The sequence below is a fragment of the Lygodium microphyllum genome, chromosome 7 (genome assembly GCF_053477565.2).
Source record: "Lygodium microphyllum isolate KBCC chromosome 7, Lygodium_microphyllum_v1.1.10, whole genome shotgun sequence".
In the NCBI taxonomy this organism is placed as follows: Eukaryota; Viridiplantae; Streptophyta; class Polypodiopsida; order Schizaeales; family Lygodiaceae; genus Lygodium; species Lygodium microphyllum.
Window position 1 is genome coordinate 97,855,045 of NC_141141.1, and position 15,010 is coordinate 97,870,054.

Here is a 15,010-nt window from a genome sequence, read left to right on the forward strand (position 1 = left end):
CATGATAGCTCACATTGAGCACTTGACGGTGGCTCGGGAGATATGGCTGGAGTTTGATCAGATGTATAACCGGATGACCCTTATGAAGCGGGTTTCTTTGGAGGTGCAGATGCGGACCCTGTCCGTGAACAAGTCTTCTTCGTTGTGGGAGCACATCAACAAGCTTAGACAGCTTCAGATGTAGGTTCAGAATGTGGGGAAGTCGATTTTCTCCGAAGACATGGCGATCACACTTTTGTCCCAGTTGCTGCCACGATTCGGTGCTTTCTACTCCGCCCTTATTGCTTCGGGGCGTGAGTCTACTCTTCGGTGGGAAGAGCTGGTTTCTATGGTCTTGGACCTAGAGGAACAACTGAAGGGACAACATGCTTCCAAGTCGGAAGCCTTGACAGGTCAAGCCTCTCAGAAGAAGGGGAAGGACCAAAAGAAGAAGAAGGAGGACAACAAGTCAAAGAAGGACAATGACAAAGAATCCACATGCCATATTTGTGGAAAGACTGGCCATTGGAAGAAGGATTGCCCTGACAAAGACAAGAAGGACACCAACAAGAAGGACACGAAGGATTCTGGAGCAGTGGCTGCACCCTCATCAATTGCGTTTCTTCATCTAGCTGTCATTGAGGACTCTATACCGAATGCTTCTGATGCTGCGATGACAGCTCCCCAGGCTCGAGAGTGGATCGTTGACAGTGGTGCCTCCCGGCACATGACTCCTTCATCAGTTGGTGTTGCCCAGTTGCGACCTTCGCGTGGGCAGATTCTCATTGGAGATAGCTCTTCGGTGTCTATTGCAGGACGGGGTGAGATGCAGCTTATTCCAGATGGACGTGGTGGTACCCATACCTCAGAGGTCTTGCATGTGCCAGGTTTAGGGTATCATCTACTTTCGGTTCATAAGATTTGTTCCCTTGGACTTTTGGTGGAGTTTGACAGTGATTCGGTGTGAGTCCTTCATCGTGGGTCAAGGAATGTTCTCTCATCAGGATATGAGGAGAACGACATCTACAAATTGACGTCTTCTACCGCCCTTCCTACTCTTCTTCTTACCTCTCAGACACAGTCAGAGCTATTGCATGGTCGGTTTGGTCACCTCAACTATGATTATCTTCGGAGGGCGTCTCGTGGACAGCTTGTTCGAGGGTTGCCGGACATAGTGGTGAGCCAGCAGCCATGCGTCTCTTGCATTCGTGGGAAACAACATAGGGATGCGATCCCCAACAAAGCTTCGCGGCGGTCTACTTCACCGATGGAGCTTGTATCTATGGATCTTTGTGGCCCTATGAGGAACGAGTCCTTGAGAGGGTACTTCATGTTGATCGTAGATGACTACAATAGGATGACATGGGCCTACTTCTTGGCGTTGAAGTCAGAGGCTTTCTCCCACTTCAAGGATTGGCTTATCTTTGAGGAGAACCGATCAGGCCGGCGATTGAAGACCTTGTGATCCGACAAGGGCGGTGAATTTGTTTCTAATGAGTTTGCTCGTTTCTGTGCAGATAAAGGTATTCACCAGGAGTTTGCTAATACCAACACTCCTCAAGAAAATGGCATTCTTGAACGGAAGAACCGAAGTGTGATCGAGATGGTGCGCACCATGATGGAGCACCGACAGACACCTTAGTTTCTGTGGGCCGAGGCTGTGGCTTCTGCAGTCCACATCCTTAACCGATCCCCCACTTCGGCCGTTGATGGGATGATACCTTTTGAGGCTTACTTTGGGACTAAGCCCGATGTTTCTTATTTTAGGGTTTTTAGGTGTGATGCCTATGTTCACATTGCCAAGGCTCATCGTGATAAATTTGAAGCAGCTTCTCAGTCCCAAGGCTATCGTTTGTATGATCCCGTCAAGCGGGATGTGTACATCAGTCGAGATGTGCGGTTCGTGGAGGTTCCGGCCATAGCAGCGGGTGAGGAGCATCCCGTTCTTGGAGATCCAGGGGAGAGTTGGGCTCTCAAGACAGTTCCTTTGGAGCCCGCGCCTTTTGATTCCGATTCTGTTTTTGATACAGAGTCTACTGTTCCACCGGTCACCCCCGAGGAGTTTACCACCGATGGATATCCCAGAGTCTTTAGTTGATGGAGAGAGATGAGGAGAGGTCCGGCCTCCTCCTCATTGGGCTCGTGACACATTCCGTGATTCAGGGATCGAGGGGGTCCTTGAGGAGTGGGGACCGCAGGATGGTCCGCGGCGGTCACGGAGGCACCAGGCACATTCTACGGAGCTTGTTTGCTCTAACTATTGTTTGATGACCCGTGTTATGCAGGATCGAGAGCCCACCTCCTTGAAGGAGGCTTTATAGTCTGCACCATGGAAGAAAGCTATGGAAGTCGAGTTGGAGGCTATTGAGAGGAATGGCACTTGGTATCTCGTGCCTCGCCTCCCGAATAAGAAGGTGATTGGCGTTAAATGGGTCTTCAAGACCAAGTACCTTAGCGATGGTTCTTTGGACAAGCACAAGGCTTGCCTTGTTACTAAAGGTTTTGCACAGCGCCCAGGGATTGAGTGTCATGATACTTTTGCTCCCACTGCTCGTATGGCGACTATTCAAGCTGTTCTTGCCTTGGCTGGCCATAGGAAATGGCCTGTCTACTAGCTGGATGTGAAGTCGGCCTTCCTCAATGATGATTTGAAGGAGGAGATCTATGTAGAGCAGCCTCCTGGCTTTGGATCTTCAGATGGGAAAGTCTATAGGTTGAAGAAGGCCTTGTATGGCCTCAAGCAGGCTCCGCGTGCATGGAACGAGAAGATTGATTCGTTCCTTCAGTCACAGTTGGGATATCGGCGTTCCAAGGCCGATCCGCAGCTTTATATACACACTTCCGAGGCTGGTTGTGTGCTTTTTGTGTTGTATGTTGATGATTTGATTGTCACAGGTGATCATGCACAGAAGGTCAAAGAGACGAAGGCAGCTTTACATCAGACGTTCGAGATGACGGATTTGGGTCTACTCCATTTCTTCTTGGGCCATGAGATTTATTAGTCTCAGAGGGGGATTTTCATCTCTCAGCAGAGATATGTACAGGAGCTCTTGGTTTCTTTTGCGATGGAGGATTGTCGGACCATTTCTACTCTTATGGATCCGAATTGGAAGGCCACTTCCCATTTAGCTTTTCCCATGGCGGATGCTTCCCGCTATCGTCAGTTGATTGGATCATTGATTTGGCTTCTGAACACTCGTGTTGATCTTTGTTTTGCTGCTGGTCTATTGGCGGGGTTTATGAGTGAACCTCAGACGGTGCATTGGCAGGCTGCCCAGAGGATACTTTGGTATTTGCGGGGGACAGCTGATTTAGGGATTCATTATCCAGCAGGCATAGGTGGTTCAGATCTTGTACTTACAGAGGAGAGAGAAAGAGACAGTGGAAGATTGGGCCGGTGATGTGGACCACAGGCGGTCTACAACAGGTTACTGTTTTACCTTGGGTGCTGGTGTTATCTCTTGGAGTAGCAAGAAGTAGCCCACGGTAGCCCTTTCGTCTACTGAGGCGGAGTATCGGGCCGTGTCTTCCACCACATGTGAGGTTGTGTGGCTTCGGAGATTGTTGGAGGAGCTTGGCTGCCCCCAGACTCGTCCTACTTTGCTACAATGCGACAATGAGAGTTGCATTGCCTTAGCACGGAATCCTGTTTTCCATGCCCGGACGAAGCACATAGAAATCCAATACCACTTCATCAGAGAGAAGCTTCTGGATGAGACCATCATAGAGGAGTACTGCAAGACGGAGGATAATCTTGCAGATTTGTTTACGAAGGCTCTTCCCCAGGCTCTACTTCGGAGACATGCCAGCTCCCTCAGGCTTCTGCCTCGCCCAGGCTCTGAGAGGGGGTGTTAGCGATCAGATTCTGGTCGGGCAGCCAGTAAGACTGCACAGTTGGACTGCCACGTGGCAGTCCGACCTGATTCAGGACAGTCGGCTGCATTTTAATGCAGCCGACCTGCATTTATTGGGTGCTTGGTTTTTGGCTATTTATAGCCGATTTTTCAGCAGTCTTCTCCCACTTCTGTACGCAGGTTCCAGGCTGGAGATACGTGCAGATTCCGTCTCTGTTCGCAGATTTCAGGCAGGATATTGTGCAGACTGCAGTGGACTTCGAGGTGAACAGCAGGTTGCATCGTCGAGGTGGAGACACGCAGTCCAGCGCACTGTGCCCGTGTATATATCTGCATATCTTTGTATACAGCACACTTATACAGCAGATCTTCATCTTCCACTGTCTCTTTCTCTCTCCTCTCTCTGCGTTCTCTCTCTTTCAGTCTTACGCTTCCGCATCGCTGCACTCTGACAGACACAAGGCTGCGTTTTCGGCATTCGAGGGCGAGGGGGACTGCGCATCGGAATAAGGCCGAAGCGAGTGTGGGCGTGCGGAAAAGGAATCCAGCTGGTGAATTTGCTGCAGGTTATTGCTGTTTGAAGGGGAGAAAGGCTGTGTTTTAGGCCTTCTACTGCAGATTTTACCTTTACTTGCCTTCGGCGACTGAAGAAGGTTCGAGAAGCGGAGGAAACAGCCCCAACAGGCTGCGTTTACACAGTCAAAGGGGGACTGATTTTGCATTTGTGTAGGCATTGCAGGCGAACATGTCTATAGAGACTGATTTGAAATTCTAGGCGATAATGGACAGAAAGGTGCATGTCCTACTGGCTCTTCCATCAGATCAGAAGCTTGATGGTGACAATTACCGCATCTGGCGGGTGATGATGTTGGCCATTCTGGAGTTTTATGATTTGGCGGAGCTTGTGATGGAGGAGATTAACAGGCCCTCGTTAAGAGATGAGTCCAAACTCTCTTCCAATGCTCGTGCAGAGTTAACCAAGGCCCAGTCTCATTGGGACATACTGAATGCCAGGATTCATTCTTTTCTTTTTGTCTTGTACTACAGCCGTGATAGCTCACATTGAGCACTTGACGGTGGCTCGAGAGATATGGTTGGAGCTCGACCAGAGGTATAACTGGATGATCCTGATGAGGGTTTCTTTGGAGGTGCAGATGCGGACCTTGTCCGTGAATAAGTCTTTTTCGCTTCGGGAGCACATCAACAAGCTTCGGTAGCTTTAGATGCAGGTTCAAAATGCGGGGAAGTCTATTTCCTCCGAAGATATGGCGATCACTTTATTGTCCCAGTTGCTGTCACGATTCGGTACCTTTTATTCCGCTCTTATTGCATCAAGGCGGGAGTTGACTCTTTGGTGGGAAGAGTTGGTTCCTATGGTCTTGGACCAAGAGGAACAGTTGAAGGGACAAAATGCTTCCAAATCGGAGGGATTGGTTGGTCAAACCTCTCAGAAGAAGGGGAAGGACCAAAAGAAGAAGAAGGAGGACAATAAATATAAGAAGGACAAAGAGAAGGAATCAACTTGCCATATTTGTTGTAAGACTGGTCATTGGAAGAAGGATTGCCTCGACAAAGACAAGGACACCAAGAAGAAGGACACGAAGGATTTTGGAGTGGTGGCTGTACCCTCAACAACTGCTTTTCTACACATAGCAGTCATTGAGGACTCTACACCGAAGATTTCAGATGTGATGATGACAGCTCCCCAAGCTCGAGAGTGGATCGTGGATAGTGGTGCCTCACAGCTCATGACTCCTGTTGGTGTTGCCCATTTGTGACCTTTGCGTGGGCAGATTCTCATTGAAGTTAGCTCTTCTGTGTCTATTGTTGCGCGGGGTGAGATGCAGCTGATTCCAGATGGACGTGGTGGTACCCACACTTCCAAGAGATGTTGCATGTGCCAGGCTTGGGATATCATTTGCTTTCGGTCCATAAGATTTGTTCTCTTGGTCTCTTGGTGGAGTTTGAGAGTGATGCTGTTCAAGTCCTTGATTGTGGATCGAGAAAGGTTCTCTCTTCTGGATATGAGGAGAATGATATTTACAAATTGAAGGCTTCTACAGCTCTTACCTCTCTTGTTCTCATCTCTCAGACACAGTCCGAGCTATGGCATGCCCGGTTTGGCCACTTGAACTATGAGTACCTTTGGAAGGTGTTGCGAGGATCGTTTATCCAAGGTTTGTTGGACATAGTGGTGAGCCATCCGCCATGTGTCTCTTGCATTCGTGGGGGATGCAATTTCCAACAAAGCTTTGCGGTGGTCTACTTCACCTATGGAGCTTTTATCTACGTATCTTTGTGGCCCAATGAGGACCTAGTCCTTGAAGGAGAGCTTGTACTTCATGTTGATCGTAGATGACTATAGCAGGATGACATGGGTTTATTTCTTGACATTGAAGTCGGAGGCTTTCTCCCACTTCAAGGATTGGCTTCTCTTTGAGGAGAACCGATCTGGCCGATGACTGAAGACCTTGCGTTCGGACAATGGTGGTGAATTCATGTCTAATGAGTATGCTCGTTTTTGTGCAGATAGGGGCATTTACTAGGAGTTTGCTAACACCAACACTCCTCAAGAGAATGACATTTTGGGGCGGAAGAACCGAAGTGTGATCAAGATGGCGCGCACCATGATGGAGCACCGACAGACACCTCGGTTTCTGTGGGCCGAGACTGTGGCTACTGCAGTTCACATCCTCAATCGATCCCCCATTTCGGCTATTGACAGGATGATCCCTTTTGAGGCTTACTTTGGGACTAAGCCTGATGTCTCTTATTTCAGGATCTTTGGGTGTAACGCCTATGTGCACATCCCGAAGATGCAGCGTGACAAGTTTGAGGCGGCTTCCTGACGACAGGTTTTTATCGGCTATAGCTCCGAGTCCCATGGTTATCGTCTGTTTAATCCCATCAAGCGGGATGCCTACATGAGCCGAGATGTGCGGTTCATGGAACTTCTGGCCACAGAAGGGGGTGAAGATCACCTCGTCCTTGGAGATCCAAGGGAGTGTTGGAGAAGCTTGGCTGTCCCTAGACTCGCCCTGCTTTTCTACGGTGAGACAATGAGAGTTGCATTGCCTTGGTACGAAATCTTGTATTCCATGTCCGGACAAAGGAAGCACATTGAGATCCAGTATCATTTTATTCGGGAGAAGCTTCTGGATGGGACCATTGATGTGGAGTATTGCAAGATGGAGGATAATCTTGCCGATTTGTTCACAAAGGCGCTTCCTTAGGCTCTTCTTCGGCAACATGCCAAATTCCTCAGTCTTTTGACCTGTCTAGGATCTGAGAGGGGGTGTTAGAGAGTCATTTCTTGGACAGCAGAGTGCCACATCAGCAGTACGGACAACACATGAACCTCGTCAACAGCCACGTCAGTAGTTTGCGTAGGTGCCACGTGGCAGCTTGTAGTCGGGCAGTTTTTATCATTATTTTATGCATTCGGCTGCATTTATTGCAGCCGACCTGGTGTTTGGCACTATTTTTTCATGGCTATTTACAGTCGGTTTGTGGCACACTTTCAGATATTTTGATCTGACATCTGATAGAGTTGGTTTGCTGAGATTGACAGTGCACGGGCTGACGGAGATCGAGGTTCTCAAGGTGGAGACACACGCATATATTTTCTTTGCACCCGTGTATATTTCTGCACTCCTATACAGCATACTACATTGCAGATTTTCTACGTTACATTGTCTTCTCTCTCTCTCTCTCTCTGTCTCCCTCTCCTCTCTGTGTTCACTCTCTCTCAGTCTTTGTTCTACGCTTCCGGATCGCTGCACTTTGACAGCAAATGGCCTAGCCAAGTTTATTATGGATGGGCACATTTAATTTTGGGCAGGGTTAGAAGGGTTGAAATCAATTTTTTGATTATTTAATTTTGAAAATGAATTAAATGGTTAGATAATTTTGAAAAATGAGTTTAGAAGGTTGCCACTTGGCAAACATGCCCATGCAAATTGAGAAAACGTTTTTGGGGGTTGAGTCTCAACCATTCAATTAGTTTATAGCTTAAGAGAGAAAGAGAGAGAGTTACAGGTCCATTTTTTGAATGAGTCAACGGCAATTTACTGCAGAAGGCAGCCATCTGGGAGCCTCAATAGGCAGGGGATAGTAGGGAGTCACCTTATAGGGGCTGGCAGCAACATTGTTGATCAGATGACAACGTTTTGGAGGTGCTTGGCAATAGGTGAGTGCACTAAATGCAGGCTGGAGCAGACGATAGCTAGAACTTAGGGTTTTCTCGTGAAGAAATTCAGATTTCTCTCTCATCTTGGCTTTGTTTCACATTTTTCAATCCATTCTCAAGAGATCTCATCATTTCTCAGCCATTTTGAGTAGATCTGAGTCAAATTTGGTAGACAGTAGAGAGATCTCTGCTATAAACCCTAAATTTCTATAGAAATAAGGGTTTGACAGTCACTTAGGAGTCGTGCCAATCGGTGAAGGCATCATACATTGAATTCAACATTTGGAATTTGTGTAATTATCAAGGAATTCAGATGCCAGGCCATTCATTGTAATTTGGGGTAGCATTTGGCCAGTTTGTGGTTTCATTTGTGCAAGTCCTGGGTGAAAAATCAAGGGCAATCGGCCCAAATTGATTGCTAATTGTTGCTATAGCAAAGAGGCTTTTTAGATTGTGAATCTCAGCTTGTACTTATTTCATTAGCAATCAAGTTAAAGAAATACTGAAAGAGGCTCTAGTTTTGGGGCCAATAGGGTATTCAATGTTCGAGATTATTAAGGTAATTTGTTTATTTCAAGCTATATTCTTTTGCTTATTGTTGTAGTTAAGTGCTTAATTAGGGAATTATCGCCCTTTCCAAGAAGAAAGACTGGTTTCAAACTCCTTTTGGTTTTGAGGGATGGTACGATTGAGATTGACATTAGAGTCTTTTAGAGGCACCTTGATGGTGGCTTGATCATCCACTGCTTGTGTACCCATAGTTCTCTTTGATGGTTAGTGCTGTATGTACTATGTATGAGAGTGCACAATGGAAGAGAAACACAAACATAGAGAGAAAGGAAGAGAGACAACAAGAAGAGAGGAGTGTAAAGTGATACTTTGCGTTGAATTCAAAAGAAATTTTGAATACAATCATGGACAGATCAATCCTTGCATGTAGCCGACAACGTCAGTGAGGGCATCGGATTATGGTTATGATGAAGGCATCACTAGAGATGGAGAGAATGTTGATGTTGGAGTGTGCAACTTGCAAATAACAAAAGATGATCATTTGTCCCTTGCCAAGTGTGGGCTATATATAGTTCTCTCCACCAAAATTTAGCCAATTGTAGTAATGGCCCAATAGTATATAGTTGACATGCTAAAAAATTGGCCGACCAGCCATGTTGGTGGCAGAACATGCTAACTTGGCACTTCAATAGGGTTGACAGGGCTAGTTGCCAAATTTTGGGGTTGATTTTGTTGATGCACAGGCTATGTGGTCTCTGGTAGGATATGTGGAATAACTGTAGACATTGTGCATATATATCTAACACAAATTGGGAGAAGGAAAATTGTATATTGTATTGTATTAGATCACTCATGATTTGAGAAAGGGTGTTAGTAGCATGTAATCTCAAGTGTGAGTCTCGATTTACTTTGGTGGGCCATTTGTACTTTTATTGCTAGATAGGATGCTCATTTTTTGGCACCTTCATGATGGTTGGTAGACTAGCTTTTATTGTTGCCGATCTATGCACACCATTATGGTCTATTTATCGGTGAGTGCTCCCTCCTTAATCATTCAGCTACCATCTTACTTACTAGTCTTGTTGGAGAGAGGGAGCTAGTGCCCATAGTTGGTGATGTACTTCTCGAGATCTTGTATTGCCTCACGCCTTGGTATATGAATTTCATTTCCCAAGCATATGTCTTTCGAGCTTTTTTAGGGCAGCCTCCCTCAATAGTTGACATTGTTTATATGTGCCCTATTAAGAGGCTGTTTGCCACCTCTTACGCGACAACCCAAAGAGAGTCTGATATAGGGTTTTGTTCTTTGCAATGTTTTTTTTTTGTCTTGTCTTTGTGCAATCTATTGCGGCAGTGTTCCATGCTTTCATTGCCGCGCCCACTTTTGATAATATTTTGTGAATTCTTCGTCTGCCATCACTCAAAATTTGGTACACTAGAAAAAGGTGATGGGGAAGTTGTAGTGTTCTTCTCAATGAGAGAGTAAAGCTACCTCAGGGTCTTCAATTAAGGAGAGGCTTGAGAATATGCTATAGGCTTCCACGTGTCACCAGAATGAGAAATAAACTTAATGATTTAATTAAACTTCACAAATATTTTTAATTAAATCAAACTTTAATTCTGATACCCTAACTCTTAGCATGGTGACTATTGCACATGCAGTGAAGGATTTGACATTGGGCATGCAGTGGGCAAGTGTACATGCTATGTGGTATAAGAGCAAGGCAAAAGCAAGAAGGTGCAATATGAAATGTTCATTAAATTGAAAGTTCGCATCTTAGAATTAAGTTACATTGAAAGTTTTGTCCAGTAAATAACCCTAAGCTTAAGTTTGGTTTGGTGAGTAGCTCACTTATGATTAATGACTAAGTTATTGATTAGCCCTTAATAAAAAACAAGATCTGATTAAGGAGCATATTGTTACTCATTTGGAATACTTGTCTTGGCTATTTAGAGTCCTCTCTCATTTGAGTAGCCTAAGTTAGGAGACAACCATTTTGCTTTTCTTTGTTGTAGGAATTGTAGGTGTCAGTGACCTCACCTTCAATGTTTGGCCTTAACCAATTGTAGAACGTTCAAAAATGCGAACAAACATGTCACCTTGCCAAACCCTACAAACAACAGTCAACATTTGAACCCAATTTCACAACGTATCCATCTAGACAACTATCCTACATAATTCCCATGCAATCCCCCGTTGTTCCTCTCACAAATGAAGGGACTTCTTGCCATGAAACTATGAGAACATCAATTTCTTCATGACAAAGTTGCCCAAAAAGTGCACTAGCTTAAGATCTCAAAGGAAAAGAGAAGATCTCAACCTGTAGTGTTGTGATGACATGTTTTTCTTGTAAGTGTAACAAGAACAACATATACCTTAATTTCAAGTATCCATTAGTGGTCCAAAGAAATATTGAAAGGTGTCAGAAGTGGATGCAGTGATGGAAGCGTGTAGAAAATTGTTGTAATAGATTGCTGTACACAAGAGACAAAGAAAAGAGAGAGAAACATTGCAAATGAAACCAACCTTCCTACTTGGAATGGGTGGTGATAACCTGATTTAAGAGTTAATTACAGCAATAAATAAACGCACATAAAATGAAATACATACTTTACCATAACATTCTTGGACAATAGACACCTTGTTGGCCCCAAAATTGGTGCCCCTTGCGGTATTTCTTTAGCTTTCATTCAATTGGAAGGAGTACAACTTGAGATTCTTCAATCTCCTCCTACTAACCAATTGCTCTTGCTGGACAATTCTTCAATCTCCTCCTGCTAACCAATTGGAAGGAGTACAACTTGAGATTCTTCAATCTCCTCCTGCTAACCAATTGCTCTTGCTAACCAATTCTTCAATCAGGGCAAGGGTCCAAGTACCTTTGATACTCAAGGGGGAGGTAGCACTTCCACTCCTCCAGGAATGGACTACTCTCGTGTATAGTGGATCTCGGATGTATTCAGCATGCATCCAAGGTACTGTGCTGACAGTATGTCTGCCATGAGGTCACTATTCAGTGTACTAGTCACTGTGGTATGTATGCAGATGGGTATGGTTTTCACTGCAGCTCTGAAACTGTACATTTGCATCAGGTTATGATTATGAGAGACTGATTACCGAGTGCTGGTTTTTAGTGTATGATCATTAGTTTCAGTGGTATTCAGCTGGTTCTATGGACAGCCACATGTAAACGAATGTCATTGACAATTCAGCCATAGTTTCGGCTCGGTTTATGCTTTACTATGGTTGTGTAGTCAGCACTGTTGAGAAACAAGAGTTTGGGATGCATCCGATGAGTTTCTGGCAACAGTTCTGGACTATTGTCGAGCTTTATGTTATGTTTATGCTGGCTGGAAATTTTCAGCAAATGGTGGGCATATGAGATAGTTAGTTAGCAGTGGCCAATGTTGTGTTGACTATGATGCCTTGTGAAAATTCCAGAGTAGTATTGTTTGCTTTGACACATTACAGTGCAATCGAGGACGATTGCAAGGATTTCAAGGGGGTAGTTTGTCACAAGGACGTGAAAATTTGATGCTTTGCTTATGTTTAATTTACATTTGATTAAAGGATTAATCAAATGTGCAATTAATGTGTTGCACATGTGAGGTGTAAGCTACTTTCTCACAGTTGAAGACCGAAGGACCCTGTGAAAAAGATGGGTGTCAAAGGCAAAAGTTGTAACAAGTTACACTTGTTAGATTCTAGGTGAATTTTGGTGTCAGTTTGCCTCTAAGACCATTAATTGGCCATTAAGTGTCAGTGGTGACACTAGGGACTAGTCATTAATTAATGGATTAATGCATGTCCAAGGGTCAGTTAATGCATGGGACCACTTTGGGTTGCAAATGGCCTAGCCAATTAATTTTTGGATGGGCAAGGTCAATTTTCTGGGCATGGATTAAGGGCTGAATTAATTTTCAGAATTAATTAATTCTGAAAATTAATTAAATGACTGGAAATTGCTGAAAATGGATTAAGAAAGCCGCCACTTGGCAAAACTTTCCCATGCAAGTGGGGGAAAGGCTAAATAGGGCTGAAGGGAGAGGGAAATCTTGTTTTTTCATTTTGGAGCTGTTGGACTGTTGCTGCCAGCTTTTGGGGTCAATTCCCAGCCATTGGAGACCATTTTGGTGATGGAGATTGCATATTCTTGACTTTGGGAAGCTGACAATTGCTGCTGATGCACTTTCTCTTGAAGATCACAGTCCCCGATGCTCCTATTGTTATTGGTGCATCCGTTTGGGGCTGGTATGGCAGGGCAGCAGCTGATTTTGATCAGTTCTTCGCGACAAATCTCAGAATTTTCTCTCTCTACAACATTCTCTCATCTCCTTCAGCCTATGCCCAGCCATTCTCAGCAATTCTTAGCCATTCGGCCTATGCCCAGCCATTCTCAGCAATTCTTAGCCATTCGGAGGAGATGAGAGAATGCTGTGGAGAGAGAAAATTCTGAGATTTGTCGCGAAGAGCTGATCAAAATCAGTTGCTGCCTTGTCGTACCAGCCCCAAATGGATGCACCAACAACAATAGGAGCATTAGAGACTGTGATCTTCAGGAGAAATTGCATCAGCAGCAATTGTCAGCTTCCCAAGGTCAAGAATATGCAATCTCCATCACCAAAATGGTCTCCAATGGCTAGGAATTGGCCCCAAAAGCTGGCAGCAACAGTGCAACACCTCTTTCCAACAGCTCAAAAATGAAAAAACGAGATTTTCATCTCCCTTCAGCTCTATTTAGCCTTTCCCCCACTTGCATGGGAAAGTTTTGCCAAGTGACAGCCTTCTTAATCCATTTTCAGCAATTTCCAGTCATTTAATTAAATTTCAGAATTAATTAATTCTGAAAATTAATTCAACCCTTAATCCATGTCTAGAAAATTGACCTTGCCCATTCAAACATTAATTGGCTAGGCCATTTGCAACCCAAAGTGGTCCCATGGATTAATTGACCCTTGGACAAGCATTAATTTATTAATTAATGCCTACTCCCTAGTGTCAACACTAACACTTAATGGCCAATTAATGGTCCTAGGGGCAAACTGACACCAAAATTCACCTAGAATTTAACAAGTGTAACTTGTTACAACTTTTGCCTTTGACACCCATCTTTTTCACAGGGTCCTTCGGTCTTCAACTGTGAGAAAGTAGCTTGCACCTCACATGTGCAACACATGTGCATCTTTTAATTGCACATTTGATTAATCCTTTAATCAAATGTCAATTAAACATAAGCAAAGCATCAAATTTTCACTTCCTCGTGACAGCAAAAGAAAAGAATACTGCACATAGAACTCAAAACCAAAGAGATACTTGGGAAATGAAATCCATATTTCAAGATACGAGACAATATAGAACCAATGTGAGTCACCGGTTGTGAAGACACTAGCACTTGCTCCTCTCCCTCCACCAGAACCAAATAGGTGATGAATGATCATAATGTGGAGGAGAAGCTTGAATAAATAGGTAAAAATAATGTCATAAATCATGTCAGGTTGACTGGCATTTAATGCTGGTTGGCTAGCAATAAATCCTAAAATGATAGAAAAAATGCCTAAATAATGAGGATAATATCTTGGTGCTCTAGGCCATTGTTAGGCACATACTCAGCCATGAAGATATATCTGGTAACCAAAGGGGTGCCACGCTTTGGGACCAAGAGGTGTCATGTGTGGTTTAGGAGCACTTCAATTCTAGTTGTGTGTGGATTTTTCTTGCTGAATTTACTGTTAAGCTGAATTAAATGTTTGCTAAAATGTGCTTTATTGCCCTTTGCGCTTCGGAAGGCTGGTTTCATGGTTTTGTTGTGGGGAGATGACCATCTTTCTGGAAGAGGTGAGCATGTGGTCGGGAAAAATGTTGCTTCACATTCTAAACAGCCAAGTGACCCTTGTGTGGCAATCTTGTTAGCCAAAAGTATTGCATACACTGGCACTTGTAATGCCAAATGTGCAGGGAACTTCAGTTCAGTAGAGAACAGGGAGGTGTTGGGAGAGAGAGGGAGGAGGAGGAGGTGGGAGAAGAGCAAGGCAGGGAGAGAGTAGGGAGGTGGTGGGAGGGAGAGCAGGGAGTTGGGAGGAGAGAGAGTAGGGGGTGGCAGATGAACATGGAGGTGCCGTTGGGGGCAGGGGGGCAGGGAGATAGGGAGGCCAAATGGGCTTTTGAGGCATCCATTGGGTGTGACAGGATGTAGTATGTCATCCTTGCGGCAAGGAGTGAGGAGGGCTCTCATCTCTGTTGTGCCCCATTGTAGGCTTCCTATCTCCTCCATAGCTCTATGCAGTGGTGCTTGGATCTGAGTAATATGTCTGATATGAAGGTGGTGATCTGCCCGCAGGTTGTCTTGTTCGTGTGGTGGCCCTTACGTCTGAGGTCCTTTGTATCGTGAGCCTCTAGTTTATTGATTTGGTCAACTTTACTATGAGTATATTATAGGGCTCAAACAGTATAGTCTTTTAGATGTCTTTTAACAACCAA

The 15,010-nt window shown here is 44.7% G+C and overlaps 1 protein-coding gene across 1 annotated transcript in view; it reads left to right on the forward strand.

Moving 5' to 3' along the window:
* Nucleotides 1-15,010, forward strand: part of LOC148033743 (pre-rRNA-processing ESF1-like protein) — a 44,948-nt gene that overhangs the window by 14,271 nt on the left and 15,667 nt on the right. The window lies entirely within an intron of this gene.